The 26162-nt window shown below is 37.1% G+C and overlaps 1 protein-coding gene across 2 annotated transcripts in view; it reads left to right on the top strand.

The window, feature by feature from the left end:
- Positions 1-26162, top strand: part of NELL1 (neural EGFL like 1) — an 868290-nt gene that overhangs the window by 654213 nt on the left and 187915 nt on the right. The gene's annotated exons all lie outside the window — the stretch shown is intronic.

Here is a 26162-nt window from a genome sequence, read left to right as displayed (position 1 = left end):
AGCTCCACTTAATCCTCTATTGGGTAGCGTCACAGGCAACCACTGGAGTTCTAGCAATCTGCAGCACCCACGGAATCTAAATGAGAACCACATGCTCCTTGTGAAAAAGCACATTAAATAACCCCAGCAGCAGGTTTATTGGTGTGCTTGGGATTTTATTATAATATTGGTTTACTAGGAACATTATCATTCATGGACCTGATAATATAAGCCAATTAGTATTGGTAAGATTCCATTATGTACAGCTTTCTATTTGCAGTAAATGTAGTGTTTACACTGGGCACTATTTAGTGAAATCTAGCTCTTTTATTAATTGGAGAAGTCCTCCTACCTGTGTGTAAATGAAATCGACATTCAGTGCCAAAGTGGCAGTGTATGTATCAGTGCAAACAAGAGGTTTATGCCATGTGAAACTGAGTATTTCATTGTATTTTCCCATGAGCTTCATTAGGTTAAAATCACTGTGTTATGTGTTTCTGAGTCTGGAATGTCACACTGGACACTTCTCATAGTAGAGCATAGCACGATGGCAATATGGTGCTATAGTCCTTATCCCTATTATTAGATGAGGGGGAGTATGTTTTCATCTAATGCCAAAGATCTAAGCAAAGCTCTTGCTTCCTTGCCTTCATGTTAAAGGTTTCTGAATTTAAATAATATTTTTTTTTTTTTTGCGGTACGCGGGCCTCCCACCGCTGTGGCCTCTCCCGTTGCGGAGCACACGCTCCGGACGCGCAGGCTCAGCGGCCATGGCTCACGGGCCCAGCCGCTCCGCAGCATGTGGGATCCTCCCGGACCGGGGCACGAACCCATGTCCCCTGTATCGGCAGGCGGACTCTCAGCCACTGCTCCACCAGGGAAGCCCTAAATAATAAATTTTTTAAATGAGCCTGTTTATTATACCCCAACTCGTTTGACATATTACATTGCGCTGCCTGTGTATTTATAAGGCAGCCTGATCCTTTTAAGAACATGTCAAAATTTAACTACATAAATTATTCAACAAGGAAATCAACAATGAGCATCATTGTTTCCATATTTTGTGATATTATCAACAAATCAGGTCACATTTATTAAATAATAATTACTTGGTTTGTCTTTAAAAAAAAAGACATATAGAGCCAAGTTCCGCCTCCGAGCAGCATGAGAGAATTATCACATGGAACTGAAGGATTCTTGTCAAAAGCAAAGTAACTTAGCACACATAACCATATTGCAGTGCATTTGATTTTAATTCGGTTTTCTAAAATGAAAAAAAAAAAATCTAAAGGTTTCTCAGTATTTCCTCCAAAACTGCTATGTTTCCCTAAAATTAGAATACAGGAATTAATGGAGACAGAATGGTGATGATGGTAATGCTGATGGTGAGGGATTCTGATATTACTAATGATATACCATTTATCATGTACTAATTATGCATGAGACCTTTTAAATGATCATTTTAATATTAAGAACAAACAAAAGAGATAGATATTATTACGCTCATTTTATAGATGGCAGACTAAAGCTTGGGTAGATTAAGTAACTTAAGCAATGCTACAGAGCCCCTATTAGAACTGAGAATAAAACTCAACTTGTATTCCACAAACTACATTTTAAACCCTTGCATGTGTTTCAAAGGGATAATGATGAACTTCCTGTAAAATCTGGGCTCCTGGTGAATCAGAATATCTGGGGGAGGGTCCATGAGCCTGCACTTTCACCAAGCACCTCGGGTTGCTTGTTATAAACCAGTCATTTTTATATTGTCATAGTGATATTTAACCAGAGTATCTACTGTAAAGTTCTTATTCTTTTTGCATCATAAAGCATTGGAGGAGAGCATTGATCTTAGACCAGGGCCTGAGTCGGTGGCAGCCCAGGAAGAATCAGTTATGGTTTCTGATGGCTTGCTGATTTGACCTCTCTCCTTTGCTCTGCTCAATAAGTGGCTGATTGAATCAGTGCTTACATTCTGGTCCATAACGTGGAACAGGAAAAAGCGAGATAAAGGAGAAAATCAAGACCAGAGGCAAAAGTAAGACAGACATTGGCAGGTCATTGGTTCCTAGATAAATATTAAAGTTGAGATTGAGAATTACTTACTCTTGAAAACTTATACAGTTGCTATAAGGTAAAAAAAAAAAAAAAGAATAAAATAAGGTTTCTCTGTATGTGATGTTGTCCTCCATTTGTAGCAAAACGATTCCATTTAATATTGGCCAATATTCTAGTTCTATGAGATTTTTTTATGGATAGCGTAAAGTACATGTTTTTCCAATCACTTGTGTGCAAGGGATCTAGGTGAATTATAGGACAAATACTAAAAACCTGTTCCATATCTTGTCAGAATTATTTTGTGGTGCTCACTGTCAGCAATAAACATTAAATAATTCCACTTGACATTGAATAGTGATGCTAGATACCTTGAGACACAAGGTGCAAAGGGGAAATACAAATGCATTGTGAATGTCTAATGGCATGGTTACATTAAATGTCATATTTGGTTTGTTTTAATTTTAGGGCTAATTAAATGGTCCCATTTGAGCTATATAGAATCCACTTACATTTAGTTTTAAAAATGTTTCTTTTGCCCCCGCCCCCCCGCCCCCCGTCCCCCGTTACTGGTTTTATTCATTGCTTGTGATAGCCTTTCAGAATTCAAGTATATTCAGCTAAATCACTGAAAAAGAAAATGCCTATCTGAAACATAATGAAGTTGAAAATTCCACTCACGTTTGATGTGTAACACAGAGATGAACAACTCTGCATTTATTTTATATTGATAAGATTTTAGTAAATGTACACTTTTCATAACCCCACTCAAGATAAGCAAACATTTTACCTCCCTTGGTTTCTGGACAACGTATTACGTTGGCTCTTCTCTTACCCTTTGTTCCTTCTCTGTGCCCTTAGCTTTGATTTGGTTTCACATCTAACATGGAGATGTGTAAAGAGAGAGATGAGTGAAGAGCCAGTAAGAAGAGTAGTTGTGTTACTCTTAGGATAGAAAAGGTCCGCCAGTGAAATCTCTTTGTAATCCTAGAGAGCTAAAAGGATATCATGCCACACTGACGTAAAGGAGCCAAATACAAAACAAAATGAAACAATACGATTCGTCCTAGAGACTTTTCAAATATAAAATCAAAGAGTTACACTAAATCCAGAGGTATGTTACTTACCATAAAATAGCATAGGATCATCCTCTAAGAAGTGAATGTTTTCTACTTAGCATTAAGCAAATTTGCAAGCAACAAGTAGAGATTAAATATAAGGTAGCAAGCTTGTCTAATGAAGGATTTCTTAACCTTGACACTATTGACATTTTGGACAGATAATTCTTCATTGCAGAGGGCTGTCCTGTGCACTGTAGGATATTTGCAGCATTTTAAGCAGGCTTTTAAAAATTTATATATCTATATGTCTAATATTAAAATATAAAATATTTATATAAATATTTATATTTCTAAATATAAATATAAGCATTTTTTAGGAGACAGAAAATCATTTTTAAAGCATCTCTTCAGGAGTTCTAGAAGTACTTTGGGTTTATTGTAATTAGAAAATTCTTTTTTTTGCTAAAGTATAGTTGACTTAACAATATTATATTAGCTTCAGGTGTGCAACCTAGTAGTTTGACATATTTATAGACTATACTCCATACAAAGTTATTATAAAATATTGACTATATTCCCTGTGTTGTACGTTATGTTTTTGTAACTTATTTATTTTATATCTAGTGGTTTGTACCTCTAAACCCCCTTCACCTATCTTGCCCCTCTCCCAGCCCTCTCCCCTTGGGGAACCACTAGTTTGTTCTCTGTACCTGTGAGTCTGTTTCTATTTCTGGGTAATCAATGAATAGCAAAAAAGTTGAACAGTATTGTGCATTCACAGTATAATTTCTAGTTATTTTTTTCTATTTTGCTTATCCGAAATTTCTAATTTTTCTACAATAAATATAAATTATATTTGTAATAAGAAATGATTTTTTAAAAGCTTAACATAAAGAGAATTTAAAATTCATGAAAAGAACTTCATTTTTCTCAATGACTGGGGGCCTTTTAACCTTTCCTAAAGGGAAACGACTTTTTGCAGGATAATTTATTCTCTTTTTTTCCCTGTGCTTCAAGACGTTGTAGATATATAGGCAGAGGGTAGTAGTTTACCCTGAGTATATTGTCCATCCACCAAGTAAAAAGAATGGTCAGAAGAAAGAACTTGTCTATTTTTCCAAATTTTAAATCTTGCCCCAATTTTGATGGAGCTCTACCAGTGTTCTATTTGCTACTGCTCTGCTCACCTCTGTCATGGAGAAAATTTTTGTACGAGTCTTTACAAGGGTGGATAGTAGCTCCATTATCTAAGTGGAGAAGAGGATATTTCCTTGCCAGGTATAACAGGACTCTGGGGAGGGCATTTGGGAGGAGAATTAGTGCAAATTCACAGCAGTTAGGAGAGTTATTTAACTTTTCTTAGCACAAGCGTTCTCAGGCTGTCTGACACATGGCGCATGCTCAGTAAATAGCAGCTTCTGTTATTAATGTTGCTGCTATTGTTGTGTAGCTAACAGGTGCCCAGGAAAGAGTAAGCAGGATTTTTGTGGCATCATACAAAAGGGAAGTACTAGGAGTTGAGTTTTCTCTGAGTTGCCCATCCAGTTGAACCCACCAAAAAAGGAGAGATGCAGATCCTCTTAAAAATTTCATTGAAAAAAAAAAAAAAAAAAAATTTCATTGAAGTCAGATGAGTATAAATTTGTTTGAGGAACTATTCCTTGCACTGGTTCTTTCCAGAAATAGAGAATGGCAGAGGATAGGCATTGCGCCGGAGAATGGGAGGAGCCCAAACCCACCAGCACTGAGATCATTCATGTTTAAAGCAGCTCAGCCTTGGGTTCAGCTGCTTAACCTATAGTATCTCGTTCCCCTCCTCTTCTCACTTCCACCCGCTCAACTTTATTTTTTTCAGCCGTGATGGAGAAATGGAACTAAAGATGTGACACACTTCTCAGTGGCTCCAAAATGGAGTTGTCACTGAACTCTCAGACCTCTTTGGAGCAATTTCAAAACCCTGTCCATGGTCCTGCCAGGCTCACCATTTTGCCAGGTTTCAGACATCTGGAAAAATACCTGAAACCATTTTTCATTCTCATCTCCTTGGTACAGAGCAAGTTTTCAAGTCATCTCAATATAATTGTAGGGAGCTATGCCTTCTGTTCACAAACAGCGATTTGGACTATAAAGATGCAGCCTGGGATAGTGTAAAGACTTCTAGACGGAAGGACAGAGGCCTGTGTTCTGCTACTTGATCTGACATGAATTACGTAGCCTCTGTGAAGTGAAACTTCCGCCCACTACCCATGGATTATGAGTCCCAACCTTTTGCATTTGTTATTTCTTGTGAGGCAACTAGTCCCACCCTAGGGAACATACATGAGGATGTGTATAAGTGTTACTCAGCCAGTCAGTAGTGGAGTTGTGGTTCTAACCCATGCATGACTGAATCCAAATTTTACACACTTTCCAATAACCTGTTGCCTCTAGCTCGTATTACCTGTGTTCAAGGGCAATTAAATCTAACAGATTACATGCAAGGCTAAATACCTTATGTTCTTCTGTGGGTAATAAACCGTACTCTCCTACTTGATGATGGGCATTGATTTATATATTCCTTTCAACATCTTTGTTGCACCTAAGGTGAGAAGAGAATAAACAAAATAGGAGTAAGAACACACCCTCTGACGTCATTCTAGGTCAGTCTCGGTTGGGTTCCACTGTTTACCAGAATCCATGAGATTAGATCAGATATACATAATGTTTCTAAGCTTCAGTTCACCACTAAAAAAGGGCTATCAGTATTACTTATTGCATATTATTATTGTGAGGTTATATGAAATAGTCTGTTTAAGGCATTTGGTAGAGTCCCTGCCGCAGTCTGAGAAGTCTGCACTGAGGAGATGTGGACACTTTCTCTTTTCCTCTTTCAGTATCGTATTTTAAAATTCATAGGTGTCAGGAATCTTATCCTGGGTGAGATAATCTCGTGGGAAAGAGGATAAGGTCTCACGTAACCAGTACAGTGGGTTTCTAGTGTTGAGGCCCTCTGGATGAGCGATGCGCAGTTGCTGGTTCTTCCTTGGTGAGGTGTTTTGGTAAGGGCCTTTGATCACGAATTACTTCCAAACGAAGTTCCCTTGACATGACGATCCTTTGATCTTCTGTAGCTCTGAGCTTGTGAAAGGCCACTTCTCTGTTGTGGCTCCTTTGCTCTGCAAGATTAACATAAGATTAGGGTGACGCTCTGATGCTCTTCTGTAGGATTCCAATAAAGCAGACACTTTTCCCCTCCTTCAGTCCAAGCGCAGCCCTCTCTTAATGTGGTCTTTTTTTTTTTTTTCCTCTGCTATGTGACCGAGGCAGTGCCAGACCCAGGCATTAACTTTTAGGCTCTTAGGGTACAAGTCAAATATAATTTGCTTTGTCCCTAACCATCCAGGGGACATTTCTAGATATGCTTGAAGACTGTCACCCTGGGATGAGTTGAGAGAGGATGTTCTTCCCCCTCTTTCCTGCAAAAAGAAAAGAAAGGGTGACCTGGAACTGGAAGCATGCCAAATCTCTCTCTCTAACCAAGTTCTCACTTTTGGCCTCATCACCATCCCTTGCTAAATTTCTAGGTCTTTGTTTACAGAGCCGGAAGGTGGTTAATGGTTAATGTAAGAAGATGGTTAATGGTTAATGGAGGCATTGCTGATTTTTGAAAGTATTATAAAGGTAGTCTAGCATACAGCTTTGAAACATAGCATTATTATGTATCAGAACTCTAACATAGGAAAAGTCCAGTTTTAATATCCTATTATGTTTGAATTCAACAAATATTTGGTAAATGAATAAATGAGCATACACAAGGACCCTAAATTTCACATGGTCCAGTCTTTTCATTTTATAGATCACAAGTTGTAATGGCTCCAGTTGAAATCTAATTTAAAAGACACCAAAGTAAAAATGTATTATACTGGGGATGGAGGAGAGAAAGGCCATTAATAAGAATGCCATTAATAAGAATAGTATAGTATAGAAATTTTGTGTATTTCCAGTAGCTTTCTCAGCACACTTTCCAGAAGCAAAGTAAAGGGCACCAATCTTTTTAATGGATTGGCATTCCTCATCAAATACATGAAAGCTATTAGGGATTACCTAGTCTAGTTAGTAATGCAGAAAATAATTCCTGACTATTTAGATGACAAACGGTTCTTCCTCCCCCGCCCAGGCAAGCTCGTACTATTGAACTGTGAAAGTCAGGAGTTTGGTTCATAGGCTCATTTTTAATCCTCTGCCCTGGGAAATACAAACACCCTTGTAACTTGAAGCACAATGGCTGAACAGAAAGGAAATCCAGGCTTCTGTAAAAATAGGACCGACTGGAGCCCAGAAATTACAAATGTTCCCTGGTAACTAGTATCCAAGAATTCTTTCGATCCAAGTATATTTAATGCACTGTAGATCATGTGGAAAAAGCCTAATTGAAGCCAATAGCTTGGCCGAAAAAGAATGTAAACTCTTGCAATTTGCATCACTCTCCTAATAGGATCCACTGATTAGAAAAGGTAAGTTGCCCGAAGATGTTCGCTTGGGTCCAAAATATGATGAATCAAATAGCAATATCTATGCATTCATTTTGGTGATGGTTGAAAAGATAAGAAGTTTCAGGCTTGGTGGGCTAATGTGGTTTTAAGGCATTCTCCAGTTTAATAGAGACCTTGAAGTTATCTGTGGGAGGCAACAATTTTAGCCAAGAAGATTGAGTCCATAAGGGGAGATTCTGGAAGATTATTTTATTAATCTTGCTAAGAAAACCTTTCAGTACCTCCTCAGTGCTTACAACATAAAGTCCATCTTCCATAGCGTGATATCTAATGACCTCCCTGATTGGACCTCTGCCTACCTCTCCAGCTTTATCTCCTCCTTCTCCTCCACATACATCTTAAATCCCAGCCCATTCTAAACTACTCTGGTCACTGAAATGCACCTTATTTTTTCAAATCTCGGAGCTTTTGCCTGTAATGTTCTCTCTGCCTGTAACACACATACAGGCTTACATGTTGATCGCCAATATCTGATATTAATTAAAATACAAGCGTACCTCGGAGATACTGCAGGTTCAGTTCCCGACCACTGCAATGAAGTGATAATCACGATAAAGCAAGTCACACAAAGTTTTTGGTTTTTTGCGTATAGAAGTTATGTTTACACTATACTGTAGTCTTTTAAGTATGCAGTAGGATTATGTCTCAATAAAACACTGTACGTACCTTAATTAAAAAATACTTACTACTCAAAAATGCTATCATCTGAGCCTTCAGTGAGTTGTAGTAGTAACATCAAAAATCACTGCATTAGCACATTATAAATCAACTATACTTCAATTAAAAAAAAATTAAAGGAAAAAAAATCACTGATCGCAGATCACTGTAACAAATGTAACAGTAATGAAACAGTTTGAAATATTGTGAGAATTACCAAAATGTGGCACAGAGACAGGAAGTGAGCAAATGCTGTTGGAAGAAAGGTCCCGCTAGACTTGCTTGACACAAGGTTGCCACAAACCCTCAATTTGTAAAGAACACAATGTCTTCCAAGCACAATAAAGCAAAGCACAATATAACAAGGTGTGCCTATAATGGAAAAGATTGGTTATTGAGGGTCTCTAATTATCTAGAATCCTCATGATCTGCTCCCTCTCAAAATATTCCTCCCACCGTCTTCCCCATTCCAGTTGATGATGAAATCTACCCTTTCCCATTCTCTGGATCAAGACCTTGAAATTGTCTTTGACTTCCTTCTTTTGCACAGCACATCCAAATCCTTGCTCTGCCTTTAAGATATATTTGGAACCCAAACATTGTATAATCTCCACCACTACCACTCCTGTGCATGACATCATCATCTTTAATCTAGGTTATGGCCAAAGCTTCCTAACTCATCTCCCATCCACTGTTGTACAGCTATCATCTCTTCTTAGCATGGTAGTCAAGGGGACATTGCTAAAAAATAGGTGAGATGGAGACACTGCTCTGCTCCAAACCCTCCATGGCTCTCCATTTTCACTCAATAAAAGTCAAAGTCGTTACAGTGGTCAAGACTCTTCATGCTCTGAGCCCCACTCCCTATTCCTTCTCTGTCCTCACTGTTCACTGTGCTCCCCCTCACTTGAATACCTTGTTTTCCAGTCATGTTTTCCTTACTGTTTGGTTGCTTGGAATGTTCTTCCCCCAGATATTTTCATGGTCAGCTCCCTCGTGTCATTTAGGTTTCTGCTCAAGTGTTACCTCCTCAGGAAGACCTTCACCCCTAACTAAAATAACATATCTCTTCCTGCTTGTCACTCTTTTATGGTCATCAGAGCCCGTATCACTCTCTGATATGATAATGTTGTTTTGTCTGGTCCAACTGCCCAGCCAGAATATAAACTCCATGAGGGCAAGAGTTGTTTTATCTTATTGTCACTGTGTTTCCAGGGACCAGGGCAACACCTGGCACATAGCAGCTGCCCAAAACATTCGTTGAATAAATAGATTCTTTAATAAGAATCTCTTTAAGTTTTTGTGTTAGTCTCCAAAGCCATGATGCTGTCATCATGACATATCTTGGGAAGAATGAGAAAATTATTGTTGTCAATCACACACTTTCATCCCTGGTATTTTTAGATCATATGTAATCAGAGTTATCCTTGATGTTTTCTTCTCCCTCACATTCCCATTCGATCAGTCACCACAATCTATTTTTTCTCCATCCTACTGCCTAGTCTAAACCACTGTCATTTGGGTTTTGCTTGGAATGATAGCAAAAGGCAAATCTCCAGGTCCCAAGTCCTGCTCTTTCCTCACACAAAAAACGGTTCTTTCTGCTGAATTGCAGCCAACATAATCCCTATAAAATGCAAATGCAATCAAATCATTTTCCTGCTAAAAAACCTGAAATGGTTTCCAGTGCCCTTAGAGTGCCCTCCAACCTGGACTCTCTCTGAGTCCCTTCCCCATTTGAAGTTATAATCAATAACTTGAATTTTTCCCAAACTGAACTTTTTTACATTTTCTCAAAGCAATGATCTTCTTTTCTTTTTTTTTTTTTAACATCTTTATTGGAGTATAATTGGTTTACAATGTTGTGTTCGTTTCTGCTTTATAACAAAGTGAATCAGCTATACATATATCCCCATATCTCTTCCCTCTTGCGTCTCCCTCCCTCCCACCCTCCCTATCTCACCCCTCTAGGTGGTCACAAAGCACTGAGCTGATCTCCCTGTGCTATACAGCCGAAGCAATGATCTTCTTACTGCAGGTCTCCGCCCAGGGTATTTGCTCTACCTGGAACTCTTTGCTTCTCTTTCCTCACCTTCCTTCTTCCTCCCACCGTATCCAGCCCCCATCTTCCCTTGTTACCTTACTTAGATTTTAACTTAAGCTTTTCTTCAAAAATATTTTTCAGACTTCCTAGTTAACGGTAAGTCCCTTCCTGTGTGCTCTGTATCAACTTGGTTTTCCCTTTCATAAAATGGATTACATTTAATAGCATGTTTACTAATTTTCTCTCCCCTTTCTTCCTACCACCCATCCCTGTAGCATAGCCAGCATATATGTTTAACTTCTCTTGCCCCACGCAAAAAAACCCTATAAAACATTAACTTGATTCAGCAACTATTAACCCACAGTGTCTCCAAACCAAAATGGCCTATGTCCTAACCACTTTTCTTCCATCCCTTTCCTGGTCCTATTCTTCCCACTTCAAGGTGTTAATGACAAAGAATATAAAGTAGATCATATGGGATCTGTATAACATGTTTCTGGATGAAAGAAGCATTAACATCTATGAAGAAAACATTAATAGACATAAACTAGATGGTTCATTTCAGGAGGAGAAGCAAGTCCTTCCTTCCTCCCATAGACAAGCCCCAGCCTGTCTTAACATACCCCTGACCCAGGTAAGCCTGCCCAGATATGGCCCCTCCCTGGTTCTTAAATTGGCACGTAGTCCTGTTTGGATTGGACCACTTGATTAGAAAAGTCAAAGAACTGCGAACTGCACTTTTAAGCCCTTTTTGATTTACTGTCAGCAAGTTATTATGGCGCTCTTCTTTCAATAAATGATCTCAAATACCCAATAGCAAGCTTTAACTTTTCCAGCTACTTGGTCTCCAGTTATGTGGAAATACCATGGTCACTTACGCATTCCCCACTAACTCCATGGATTAGCATTTTAGACATGCTTACATTTTTTTCTCTACATATTCTTCTCAGTGTCTCTTGCAGTAGTTATACTTCTCCAATCTCTAAGATTTTAGTCAGAATGATGAACGCACTGTTTAACCTGCATAGCTATTATTTAATGCTTAGGCTGGACCTTAATTGAGGCTAGAACTTGTGCTGAGTGCTTGACATATATTATAGTATGTTATTTAACACACTATACTATAACCCAGAAGTCTGGCACTGATTAGCACCCTCCAAACCTGTATTGCTTGTCTAATTTCATTATATAATTCTGTACTGTTCCCACTTGCCATTTTTCAAGCATATAAGCATATCTCAGGCTCTTTGCACCTGGTTTTTTCTTTCTGGAATGTTCTTTCTCCATATATCTCGGTGGCTCATTTCTTTACCTCCTTCAGGTCTCTACTCAACTGTCAGTCTCGGTGAGGCCTTTCCTACCACTTTATTAAAATTGCAACCCTAAATCTTGCCCCAATCAATATCACCTCCATTCTCTGATTTCTTTCTTTTTTCTCTTTGCACTCATCACCATTTATGACACTGAATATATCATTAATCTATCTTGCTTATTCTTTCTTCTCCCACGGGAAAGTTGACCACCATGATGGCAGAGATTGTTGTCGGTGTTTGCCGCTATAGCCCCGCTCTTAGAATAGTGCCTGGCATTTAGTATACATGCAAGAAATTGTGAATCATTGATGATTATCGTCATTTATCGAGTAAATTGGGATTAAGAACTGTAAAGTAATATGACCACGATTATAGGGCTAGGAAGTGTCAGATGTAATTTGAACAGTTCTTTGTGCTTCAAAGCTCTGGGTTTTAAACACTGTCCTTTGCTGCCCTTCTCCAAAAGGCAAGGCTGATTACCTTTAACAATTGTCAGAGCTCATCTCTTGTGTGTTGTTTTTCTCAGTTAAACTCTGAATTCTGAGCATGCCACTGTGATTCCTTTATATACCATCGACACTGTGGTGATGGTCTGAGAGACTAACTTTCCTCGTTATACTTCAGTTGATACCCTCTTCCTTAGAATGGGACTAATGTAATAGAAGTATTTCATGTGGTATAGATCTTTACAGTCTCCAATGCATGTTTCCAGGAACTGTATCATCTCTCTTTTCATCTCATAACAATTCCATGGAGGATGTATTATCATCATTCTGGTTTTACAGATGAGGAAACTGAGGCTAAGAGATTAAAGAAACTGCTCAAGGCTAAGAAGGGGGACAGCTGGGACTTGAATTCTTGTGTGGTGATTTAAAATTCCACGCTCTTTAAGTTTCTGTTCATTATTATGTCATGCCACCTGCCTCCCTCCTACAGGAGTCTTCACGTCTCTTAGCTGCAATTCATTAATATGTAGGCTGAATTTGGAAGTGCCAGAAGAATGCCATTGTTATGCCTTTTACTCATAGGGCCTTCCTGAATTAGGACAGTGGGGCACAGCGTAACCTTTTGAGATGAACTGCCTCAACCACTCACCGTGTGGCATTGACCAAGTTATATAACTTCTCAGGCGTGCAAGTCACAGGAACTGGAGAAAGTCTAATGAGTAAATAGTAGATGATGATAAACTGGTAGATTGTAAAGAATCACAGTGCAGAGACTGTCATTTATAATTTCTGTATTTGAGAGCTGTGTTATCAGTTGTAGCCAATATTTATATAGCTCTTTATAGTCACAGACTCTTTCAAAGATACTTTGTTTTTAGAACACCCCAATAAAGCATTGTGAAGTAAGCTTCATGTCCATCTTACAGACAAAGAAACGTATTCATAGAGATTAAAATGGCTTTTCTACGTTCATCCAGTCAGTCAGCCTTGAGCTGGTATTCTAACATGGGTCTTTTAGTTCCACCATTCCAGACTTTGAACTTGAAGTAGAATAAAGGCAATGTGAACCTCCCAATGTTGATGCCACTCCAACAGAGATTAATGCCTAAATATTGTTCTTAAAAAACCCTGAACATGTTAGGGCATGACTTAACACATCCTCAGAGTAGTGACATTTTAAAAATCAGAAGGAGACAAGATGTCTGAACAGATGTTTGCAGGTAAGCAGTGTACCAACAATTTGGAAGTTTCTGGAGAGATCTGAAGTCTGTTATATACATATCTGCAGATCTTTCCCTGCTCTAACACCCCCAGTTTTTTTCTCAAGGAAAACTTATTTTAATGTGAATACATTTTCGTTAAGTGAACCATCTTGCTTATAATTTAGTAGTAGTTAGCACTCAAGTGCTGGGCATCTGAGCAGAAACTGTTTTCCTATTCTTCAGTCTATTAATATACCTGTAGTCAATATTTTTGAGGTGACTATGTACCAGGCACTATTACAAGTACTTAAATGGATTATAGGATAAATACTATTATTATCCTCATTTTATGGGCGAGGGAACTGAGGCTTGAACAGCTGTTAGGTTGGAGATCAGAATTTGCTTCTACAGTGCAATGGGCAGTTTCTGTTGTTCCAGCTGTCTGTATCATTGAAGGTATTCCTGGAAAATAAGTTCTGTAATTATTTATTTAAATCACTCTCCCTTTCTCTCCTCAGTTTCTGCAATAATTAGCCGAGATGTTATCTAATAAAACCCTTGATTGGTAAATGTCACATTCATCCCCTTTTGTTTAAGGGTGATCTCAAGACTTGAAATAATCCTAAGGGTGCAGGAAGAGGGAAAAGCAGGAGATCTGGAAAACTCACAAAAAACTTAATAAACATTTATTGAAATATAATCTGTAGATAGAGAAGCACACAAAAGATAAGTATATCACTCAATGCATTTTTAAGAACTAAAGACATCTTTGAAATCAGGAACAAGACTGAAAAATAGAACCTTAACTGCATCCCAGAAGCACCCCTTCCTGTGCTCTTCCAAGACCCCACCAAGAGGAACTACTGCCCTGACTTACAGCACTGTAGAAGAGTTTTGCCTGTTTTTGAAAGTCATTACAAATGGAGTCAAATTGTAAGTCCTCTTTTGTGTCTGACTTCTTTTGCTCAACAATAGATTTGTGAGGTTTATCCATTCTGTTGCCTTAGTTGCAGTTATTTAATTCTCATTGTGGAATAGTATTTCATCTTGTGAATATGCCAAATGTATTTATCCATTCTATTGTTGGACCTTTGAATTGTTTCCACTTTTGCTTATTTTGCCAGACTGAAATCCTTGTATATGACTTTGGGTTACCATATGCGAGTATTTCCATATATCTATATATCTAGGAATGGAATTACTGGAATATGCGCGGGTTCAATTTTAATAGATACCGCCAAACAGACAGCTTCTCAAAGGGGCTCTACCTATTTATATTCCCAGTAGACACAGATGAGAATTCTAATTGCACCACAGTTTTATCAATACTTATTTACTATCTTTTTCATCTTAGCCACACTGCTGTTGTGGTATTATATTCTTGGTTTTAATCTGTACTTCTTTGATGACTAATATAGTTGAACATGTATGCTTATTGTCCATTTGATTTTTACTGTTTTATGAAGTATCTAGCCAGGTCCTTTTCCCTTTTCTCTAAGGCACTGTCTGTTCTTTTCTAATGCCCAGTTTTAAAAGGCAAATAGTTCTACATGATTAGCTATGAAAACACAACAATTTCTTGTTCCTATCCTACTCCGTTCCTCCTCTCCAGAGTCAATCATTTTCTTTTCTATATCTCTGATTATAAAACATTCACAATATTATATCGTGATTTCTCAGTTTTAGGCATTATCTATTGACCACCAGGGAAGATGAAGAATTATATCTTTTCAACCTCTCACTCAAAGTGCACTCACAACACACACAGACATGCCGACATACACACCGCACACAAACACTTCTTATTTCCTTCTTCTTTAGTTTCATTAGGTCAGTATTTTTATCTTTTTATTTCTATGATATTTTAACGCACGCTGCAGAGTTAGCTATGGTTATTTCTCCTGTATTGTACAAATGCTTGCTTTACCTGGATTTAATTATTATCTCATTTTGTTATTGTTTATTTGCTCAGTTTTTTATTCACTCAACATCCATTCAATCTCAGATATTCCTCAAATAATATTGGGTTGGCCAAAAAGATGTTCCGTAAGATGTTACAGAAAAATTCGAATGAACTCTTTGGCCAACCCTATACTATCATCCCAGTGCCTTCAAATATATTTTATATTTTACAACTTTAACTCAATGAAGAAAGCTTTTCCAAAGCCTTCTGACCTCTTCCATTCTACACTGGAAGCTTGTTAGGTGTACAGCACAGCTGGGATTTTTTGGATAACCTTTCAACATCATCTCATTTCCGTTGGATCTCCTGTTTTCTGAATCCTGTCTATTTTTCATTTTTTGCATTACATCCTTATTTAGAGGACGGATATTTAATTAGCTTCCTAAGTGTGCATGGAAGATAAATTGTTCAAATGTTGCATGTCTGAAAACGTTTCTACTCTACTTTTGCATTTATTTGATAGTTTGGATGGATATAGAAATTCAGGTTAAAAAGCATTTTTCTTTAGAATGTTATAGGAATAACTATTATTATATTTTCTAGTGTAACTTTTGAGAAGTACATTGCCATTCTATTCTTGATCATTTGTATGACAACTGGAAGATTCTGGAAAACTTTATTCCTTAGTGTTATAAAATTTGATGAAAACGTACATTTGTGAGGGTCTATTATTAAAACAGTGTACTGGGAACTTTCAAGATTCTTTGAATTTGGAAATTCCTGGGTTTGTTTTTGGGATTTAAAAAAAGTTCTTTGATGATTTATTCCCTTGAATTTTCATTGTTATTTATTTCTGGAACTCCTATCATTTGGGTGTCAGACCTTTAGATTGGTCTAATTATTTGAATACTTTGCCTCATTTTTTATCTTTCTCTTTTTTAATTTCACTTTTTGTTCTTTTCCTGGGAGGTGTAGATATTTTCTCAAACTTAACTTCCAAATTTATTGTTACTTATTTCTACTATCCTGTTTTATTACTGTTTTCTGAGTGTTCTCTTTATATTGTTTCCAGTTCTTGTAGGTAGTGTCTTCTTTCACCTTTTCAGAGATAATAGCAAGAATTACTCTTAAAATTTTTTTCTTATTACTTAATATAATATGTTTTTTATAAATTGACTATTTTTCTTCTAGTTTGTTCTTATCTTTGTATTTTCTCAAACATCTAGTAGCCTTGGCTATCTGCTTATTTTTGTGAGTGAGACATTAAAAAGTTGGTTGAAAATTCAGTTTACCTATGTGTGATATTGATATAAATGATTTTAGGTTTATTCTTTTGAGCTATTCAGATTTTTCAGAGAAGATTCTTCCAGTCTAATGGAAGGGATCAATGCAATTTCTGGAAGAATTATACTTGGTTGCTAGCGTTCTGAGAGCCAGGTGGGATGGATAAGGCAAAGGGTTTCAAAATTCAGTATGTGTATTTCCACTGAATCCCCCGTTTTTAGTATGGTATCTTTGCTCTCAACTGTCTTCCAGTTTCTGTGGTACCCTCTGCTGAGAAGAAAACTCCAGTCTTTGTTGGGGCAGGAGAAAGGCCAGGAGTCTGGCTGGGGTGAGGGAACATCTCTGAGGAGTCTAACTGCTTCTTTATCTAGTTTCCAATTAGTTTTCCTCTTTTAGCCTCACTATTCCCTGCAGTGCCAGAGATACCTGATGCCACCACTTCCTGTGTTCTGTGGTGTAAATCACCTTGCTTTCTGGCTTCCCCACTGCAGGCTATGAGTCATTTTCCTTAGGTCTTCTGACTGAGTTAACTCTCATCCACCTCTTTTCCAGCTTCCAAAATTATGTTGCCCATGTCTCTTCTCCAATGTCCTTTGCCCTTTGAGGGTTTATGGCCTTCATAATTTGTCTTTGATATTATTTTATTAGTGTTTCATGGAGAAAGTAGAGGTAGATGTGAGTATTTAATCCAGCATCTTTAATTGGAATTTAGCCCCTCAGTTCTAAAAGTGTTTCTGACTCATGAATGAAGAGTCACAAGAAACCATGGATGAAAATGTATATACAATAACAGTAGTATAAATTAATGTAGAATTAGAGGATATAAAGTATATTTTTCTTTCAGAAAAGAGAAGATTGGGGGAAGGGATATAATTTAATTTATAAGTATCCCTCTCTAAAAAAATTACTCTCCCTAAAAAAATATTAGAAGAGGCTTCCTGGAAAGACAGACATTTCCCCTATCTGGAAGTACAGTATCTGACTAATTTCAAAGACCAATAGAGCATTATTTATGATGTTAAATGTTTGAGTTATTTCTTTAAATTTGCAGGATGTTTTGGAAATTGCGGCCATAAACTGCCTTTCCACTAAGGATAGTTAAGTCAGGTTTTAAAAAAAATCAAGAGCTATTTCACATGAAATTTCATTTGAAATGTAATTGCAAATGATTTGGAAGTGGGCCTTTCAGTGGCTTGGGAAATGACCAAGGGAAAATAAGTAGGAGGAAATGGCAAAGGGAAATTTAGTACATAATTGGGGTTGAAGGACCATCAAGATACCATAGAGATAAGCACTGGGCTCAGACTTATTTAACAACTTCATTAATGATCCGGAAGAAGGAGGATTCAAGTTAATTAAATCCGCAGATGGTCCTTAGTGGAGTTACAAATACCAGGGCGTACTAAGAAATAATACAGGAAGACCTGGGGGTCAAAAGCTTTGATAGCTTTGGGCACAGAAGAGCAAAATTAAATTTGGGAATGATAATTAAAATTGAATACACTTTGTTCAATGAGAAAATAGGAGTTAAACTGCAGACAATCGGTGCTGAATAGAAAATAGTAAAGCTGAAAGAAATCCTGTGGCTGATGAACAAGTTATTTAGACAAGAGCCTTGCTTTGTGACTCCAGAAATACATTCATTTTAAAAAGAACATGTACTTTTTAATATATTTGCTGTGTGCATAATATTCACAAAACATTTAGTCACCAGGAGATGGCTGACATTAAAAACACAAATAAGAATCTCTCTAACCTCAGATGTATTTACGCTCTATCAGTAGTAAGGTAGGTGGAGTAGAATCTCACAAAAATATTATAATGGATTAATGAGGTTAAGATCAAGATATGATGAGAGGTGTATGATGGGGAGGAACCACTGAGAGGCAACTGACTACAAAATCGATGATTTCAACTTTTCGATATAGACTCTTTGTGTTGATGTGGTGTGAGGTTGGGAAGATTGTTGGGTAATTTTACACGCTGTCCCAGTAGTACCATTCACTGTAGGGCACCCTCTCAGGTCTGGGTGTTGAAGAGTTTGTCTGGTTTCAGTAGTATGGTCAATAGAATGGAAACCAACCAAGGCCTGGGGACAGTAGAGCAGCCTAGATGAAATTATAGTGATAACTATCAGAATGGAAATCATATGTACGCAACCGACATACAAGGGCAAGATGTCGACCACTTATTGAATACCTTGCCTGTGTCAAGATTGTTCCCAGCAATTTACATTAAGTTAACTCCTTTAATGCTCACACTCAATCTACAGGATTAGACATTAGTCTCATCTCCAAATTGCAATCACGAAAACAAGCCTAGGAAATGTAAGAAAATCACCTAAGGTTAAGTGCCAATAAGGATGCGTAAACTGGAATTCAAACCGAGGGCTTTCTGTTTCTAAGATCTATGTGCGTTTGTTTTTTTTTTTTCCAACTATGTTACACCGTTTGTCACAGAATACTAGCATAAATAATATATGTAGAACTCGTGTGTGTGTGTATTTTGTCTATTCTTTAGAGTTTTAGGTAGAGAAACATTCTTCTGAGACTCATTGACAGAGCTATTCTTGTACACTATAAGGTTGTGAGCAGATTTCACTCTGTGCAGTTTCAGTGCAAAATCGTCTTAAAGGAGTGTTTTGTACTTGGGTTAATTGTTTTGCGTCTTGGGAGAGGAGACACATTAACTAACATGTAGCAGAAATTATATAATATGATAGTGTCATTCCCAACTGTTGTCACCCAGAGTCACCATGTTTTAAAGTTTAAGTATCAGTATGTTTAAGAAGTAATGTTTATATATGTTAGCAGATTCAGATACTCTACACTTTAGGTAAGGAGATACATTGGAAGTCTTTCCATCTGTCTTTCAGCTGTAAGTTCCCCTACTCAGAAGGAACAAGAATTACCAATTTCTTGTGTGTAGGCTACTAGGCCACCAATTTTAACAGGACCCAGATGATGTGGGTTTTTTTAGAGGTGATGAGGGCACCTTGTGTGTGTGTGTGTATATATATATATACACACACACACACACACACACACACACACACACACACACACACACAAGAGGCATGAAGTGGGTCAGAGAGAATTAAGATACACTTCACAGTTTTATTTGAAGAGGCAAGAGTGGAAAAATTCCCCATGAAGTGTGCTGAAAACCACTAAGAAATGGGAAAATTGGAAAATGCAGGCAGCTTTGCTGGAAAGTGAGCAAGATATAAGGAGGGAAATCCCGAAGATTAACAGTGAGAAGAGATATCCAGGGTGACTGATTGCTTTAGCTTCTCTGTATCTGCCCTCTCTTTGAAACTAATCAGAATTCCTTGAGCTTCTGGTGAATGAGATTTCTAGGTGAGAAGAATTCTGTTTGTAATACAAGTGAGGTGGTTTGAATTGAAACTTAATCACATTTAGGAAAGTCAAGTATCCCTTCTGGGAGAGATCAAGCAGATTATGAAATGATTTTAGCAAACTGGTAACAAGACCATTCTTTCTAACTTTCGAATCTATATTTGGCTAACTAAAACACATGGAAAGAAAAATTCTGTTTTGGTCCGAGGGGCAAAAGACCTAAGAAATATTTCTTTCTAACTCCTATTTAAACGACTCATTCAGTTTCTAGAGCTCACTTCACCCACTAAAATTGCATCAGTAATTGTAGAGAAATTTCTTCATGATAGAGTGGAATCTCTTCTATTATTCTAGTCATAGTAATTCCCCCATTATTTAACAGTACATGGGAAATATCACAAGTCATGTTACAATATAGGACTTTGAAAAACATGAAATATTAACAGCATAATTCTACTTTTTCACATGAGTAGAAATTATACTGGCCTCTCTGAAAATAACACCTGAATGGAAGTCTCAAAGATGAGAAGCCTGAAAAAATAATAAAAAAGAAACATCAATCCTCAAAACCAACCAAGTATGAGAATTTATTGATTAGCGTGGGGGGAAGACAACACTAGCTGAGATAACATCTAGCCTAGAGAGACCAGGTCAATTCATATAGACCTTAAATATCTTTTCAGTACCCACTTCAATTCTGGGAGCATGCAGTTGCAAGTTTTGGCAGAAGTAGTTTTCACTTGCGCATACCTGATGATGAAACTTCCTTCATCACATAAATGAATTTTTGCCCCAATGCTTGTCATCAAAGCATCAGTAGTTAACAAGCCATACCCTGTGAACTTGCTCATCACCTGCACTGTTATATTTTTCCTAAGGAGAAAAATCTATAGGGAACTAAGCTTATGAAAGGGGGCAGTGGGGCGGGGGGAGGGAGTATTGGATGTATATGTTTTCTAAAGCAATTTTCCAATACGAGCAACTGAAACCACCACATTTATAGAATTACTTACCTCATTTACCTATTCAAAATTATAAAATAATATGTGATTCATTTAACAAATAAAAACTGGTTTCAGAACACTATATACAAGAGCAGAAACCAATTTTATCCCAGGTAAACGAAAGATTTCTGAAGAAAGGGCTAAAGAAATACAGACTTGGCAGCTAGGGTCACTTGTGAATTGCAGAATTCACATGTATGTACTTAGTCCATAAATGGTTACCAACTACTTGCTATGTACAAAAATGCTTTAAAATAAATCCAGATGATGAGTTACCAGGGGAGATGAGAGAGGTACATAAATAATTATTAATACATGAGTTTTAAAATGATAAATTCTGTATGAGAGTCATAAAGAGCTTTCGTAGGATTTTAGAGGAGGAATATGACTTCTGTTTGGGGGCAATGGAGGAAGAATCAAGAAAATTGTAATGAATGACAGGCATTTGGATAGCATTTTAAGTAATGAATCAGACACATCCAACTCAAAGTAGAGAAGTAGCATTTGAGAAAGAGAAAATAGCATGAACGAGATCTTGCAGTGTGAAATTACAGGACCACCTTGGGAAAGCTGAGCAATCTAGTCTGAAAGGTGGGTTGGGATTATACTTATTTGTATTAAGCTCAGATGCAGAAGGATGAGCTAATCGTCTCTTTCACTTGCTGCACACTATCATGCTCCTCTTGTAAGTTCTCTCCCATTCGTTTATTTAATCTCCTGTCTCTCGCTGCTCCCTTCTCTCATGCTTCGCTCTACCGCAAAGACAACTATTTAATGTATCTGATATGTTTCTTTACTTATATGTGTTCCTTGAAATGTGAATTCCTCTCTTTTGCATTTTGATTTTCAACTTACTCAGATGGTATAATGCTGTATATTTTGCCATGATTCCTCTCCTGAAAAAACTCAGCACCTTAGTTTAAATGTAAGATTTAGAGTGATTGCCCTGTTTACTTAAAGTCCACTTGTTCTGACTGACAAGAGATTTTTTTTTCCAACATTAAATGATTGTTTATTTTTCAGGTTTAAAAGTTTTGAAATATATATATACAAGCTAAATAAACTACACTCAGAGAATCAGTGTGGAGCAGAACATATTATTCTGGATAATAGGATAGGATACAAAGATGATAATGTCGGGAATTCTGTGGTGGTCCAGTTGTTAGGACTCCGTGCTTTCTTGGCACAGGCAAAAAAAAAAAAAAAAGGTCATGTCTTCAAGTACAAAGAAAAACTGGTAATGCTGCATGGTGTAGTGTCCTAAGCGTGTTTCCATCATGTTTTTCTCATACATTTTCCCTCCAAAATAAAACCCAGACAGCCACTATTCCCCTTGACTGCGAGCAATATCACTCTGAATAGCCTCTTAATTGTCACCTTGTCATTCTGAAAATTTTCCTGGTACATAGACCAAAACAGGGACTGATGGGTTAAAATGCACGTATAAACTTTATTTGACTAAATCCTACCAGATTGTTTCCAGAACGGCTGCATCAAACCAACTGTCTGCCAACAGTGCATGATTCTAAATTTCCCAATCTTGTCTGTGTAAATCATAGATCATTGTTTAATTTTAATTTCTCTAAGTACCAATGAATTTATGTATCTCTTCCTATGCTTCTTAGTCTTTTAGATTTACTTTAAAAATAAAAATTGCCTGTTGACTCTTTCTGCCCATTTTCCTGTTGAGATTCCTATCTTTCCCTGGTTGATTTTAAGGAGCTGCATATTAGAATGATGTTAAATAGAGGTAGAGATGGGGGCAAGTTCATCTTGTTTCCCATCATAAAATAACGTGTCAAAAATTTCTACATTAACTATAATACTATAATATTTCAGTGAGTTTCTGATGTATCACTTCCAGTGCAAAGAGTTCTGTTCTATTCCAGTACCATAGAATATACATGTATATACACACACATTATATTTATTATATTATATAATTATATATGAGGGCTATATATCATATACGAGGGAGGGTTATATGGACAGAAATAAATGTTGGACTCCTATTTTTGTGCAAAGTACATAAATGATTTACAATTTTTTAAAAAATTAACAGTATAAAACAAATGAAGACTGGGTCTTGGTATTAAGCATGAATGAATCCATCATTTTTTTGTATGTCTCAAAGGTTCCCTTGATTTTTGTATTAAATAAAAACATTGCAGGGACTTCCCAGGTGGTCCAGTGGTTAAGACTCCATGCTTCCACTGCAGGGGGCACAGGTTCTATCCCTGGTTGGGGAACTAAGATCCCACATGCTGCGTGCATGGCCGAAAAACCCGAAAAACAAACAAAGAAAAAATTGGATTAAAAAACGTGGTATATTCTGTGGTGACCTAAATGGGAAGGAAATCCAAAAAAGAGGGGATATATGTATACACATAGCTGATTCACTTCGCTGTACAGCAGAAACTAACACAACATGGTAAAGCAACTATACCCCAATAAAAAAAATTAAAAAATAAAAAAGTGGTAGTTTTTCATTGTAAAAAATGGGAAAATATGAAAAAGTATAAAGAAAAAATTAAAATTACTCATAACTTTATTCCAGAGGAGGAAATACTCATAATACTCTATTTCTTTTCACCTAGCATACTTACGTATGCACACTCTTTAAAATTTTTGCAGCTTAAAATATGCTTATTGTATAATTTTAAGTTGTGTAAAACATATATAAGTTATATAATTAAATATATATCTATATTAAATCTTATATAATTATATAGATAGATTTCATAGGCACATATGCTCTAGAATCACGTTTTAAACTATCTAAAATTTTGCATATTAAATATTATTATATTTGTGTAAGAAATACAAACATCTATATAAATTTCAAAAGTATATTTGTAACTAACAAGAGTTAGCCCATACTATAGATATCAGACTGTATTTTGTTTTTATTTTAATAATGAATCATAAATCATTGCTTTTTTATGGAAGATATTTTGAATAATAATAATGATAATAATAACAGTGGACTTGGCTTACTCACTTAAGGCCTGTGTCTTCCACTGGAGTTCCAAGCATCAAACTCTGAACATGGCTACAAACCACGTTTCCTGAGGCTCTCTGTGTCTTTAAATGTTCATTAAAAAATATGCCATGTATGGTGCCTCCTGCTCTAACACTCTGAAAGCCTGTGTGATTCACTCCCTGTGTCTCTCCTCATGTTGAATGATTCATCAATGTGCATGAGTTCAGCTGTATGGAGTTCCTGGGCCCATGGGCCCACCTGCCTTGATGAGACAGAAAATCAAGGAGGTATCTCATCAGTTGGTGTTGGGGAGAATCTTCAGGATGATCAAAGGAGACTGGCCTCAGGCAAAAGCAAGGATCCTTACAGGGCCTCAGAGAGGTCCAGTATGAGGAAGGCAGGTGGAAGAAGCACCATATTTCATTAGAACAAAGATAAAGCCTGTTTTGCCAATGATCACCTGACCCTTAAAGTGTCTGGTAAACAGTAGATGCTCAGTAAGTGTCCTCTGAGCTGAATTCTAAGTTCTTTTATATAGTACTTAAAAAGGTTTTTGTTTTTACTTTGTATTAATATGTGCCTCCTTAAAAAGGTTATTCCTATTCCATTCTTGCCTCGTATGCTCATTTCTCCATTTCTCTTTTCTTCCAATTCCTTACACTTTAAATAGGGAGCTTATAGTCAGTGATTTTTATAGCACTAATTGGAACTAACAACTCCCAAGTGATCCAGTTATTCAGTAGCAGTTAGAAACACTGCTCAGGATGGTCATTACAGAATTCTGATTTGTCTGTGCTGGGGATAACAGTCATCTCTCTATTGAAGAAAAAACCAAAAAACTTAGATATAAGTATAAGCAGGTACAACTAGATGCATTTCCAAAGACGTCTCTTGAAATTAGCTGTAAAGCCGCAGGGAAAATAAGGCATTAGAGAGGTGGCAATGGAGTATGAAACCTCTTCATTTCAGGTCAGTTTTAAGTCTACAGGTGGACAATACTTCATGATTGATGGTTGGCTAAGAAACATTGAATTGGGTGTTTGGTTTCGTTATTAGTAAGTAGGCATTTTGTCAAGCTGTGTTTGTGGTTGACAGTCTGATTTTGATGGTGTTCAGCTATTGCCATTTGGTAGAAATTAAGGTAAATAGTTAAGAAAGCCTGGGCTTTACGATGAGACATAGACGTGCCTTTGAATTCTGGCTTCAGCACTTACCACTGAGTCTCATAATTTTTGGTTTGGGCTTTAGTTTCCTCTCCTTTCACATTAGGATAATAATGGCTAAATGAATTTATTTAGGATAAGTAAAAATAATACTAGTTAGCACTTATTGAGCACTAACTCTGTACCAGGCGCAGATTTAAGTATTTTTACATATATTTACAAATTTAAGCATCAAAATGCATACAAGCAATTCCCCATTTTACAGATGAGGGAACTGAGGCAGAGAGAAATTAAGTAACCCAAGAATATGGCAGATCCAGGGTTTTTGTTTTTTTTATTGGAGTATAGTTGCTTTATAGTGCTGTGTCAGTTTCTGCTGTACCCCAATGTGAACCATCCATATGTATACATATATCCCCTCTTTTTTGCATTTCCTTCCCATTTAGGCCACCACAGAGCTCCGAGTAGAGTCCCCTGTGCTATACAGTAGGTTCTCGTTAGTTATCTATTTTATACATAGTATCAATAGTGTATATATGTTAATTCCAATCTCCCAATTCATCCCACCCACCCCCTTTCCCCTTGGTAACCATATGTTTGTTCTGTATGTCTGTGTCTCTATTTCTGCTTTGCAGATAAGGCAGATCCAGGGTTTGAATTTAGGAAATCTAGTTACAGAGCCTGCAGTTAAAACACTGTGTGTTACCTTGCAATAATATCTCTCATCTGTGAAAGCTGTGATGCTGATGGAAGATAACGGTAATGATGATGATGGAAGTCGATAGTGATGGTGGAGTCAGGTCAAGGAAAAACATTACTAACACCCTTACCCTGGGCAAGTCAGCTTCCTCTTCATAGCTCCTTCAGTGTAGCATTGCCAACGGGTTTAGAATTTCACAGATGGAATATCTATGCAAATATAAAAGATTATTCCTGTACACATTACTGGCGGACTACTCAGTGATTGGATAGTACTTAGAAATAAATTCTAGTTTTGTGTTTCTTTTTTCTCTTCATTTTCACCCTTCTTTGGGTCCCAGAATCCCTTCTACAATCTCCAGATTGGAGATGAGCTTTAGATCTTCTCTTATTCCAACACCCACCCCATGCCTCACTCTCCACCCAGTTTGTTTTCTTATGAACTCATTCTAATCTCTTTGTTATGGTTGTTGTTGTT

Source organism: Orcinus orca, chromosome 8 (genome assembly GCF_937001465.1).
Source record: "Orcinus orca chromosome 8, mOrcOrc1.1, whole genome shotgun sequence".
NCBI classification, from domain to species: Eukaryota; Metazoa; Chordata; class Mammalia; order Artiodactyla; family Delphinidae; genus Orcinus; species Orcinus orca.
The sequence above is the reverse complement of the archived record's forward strand: the minus strand, read 5'-3'. Positions and strand labels throughout refer to the sequence as shown.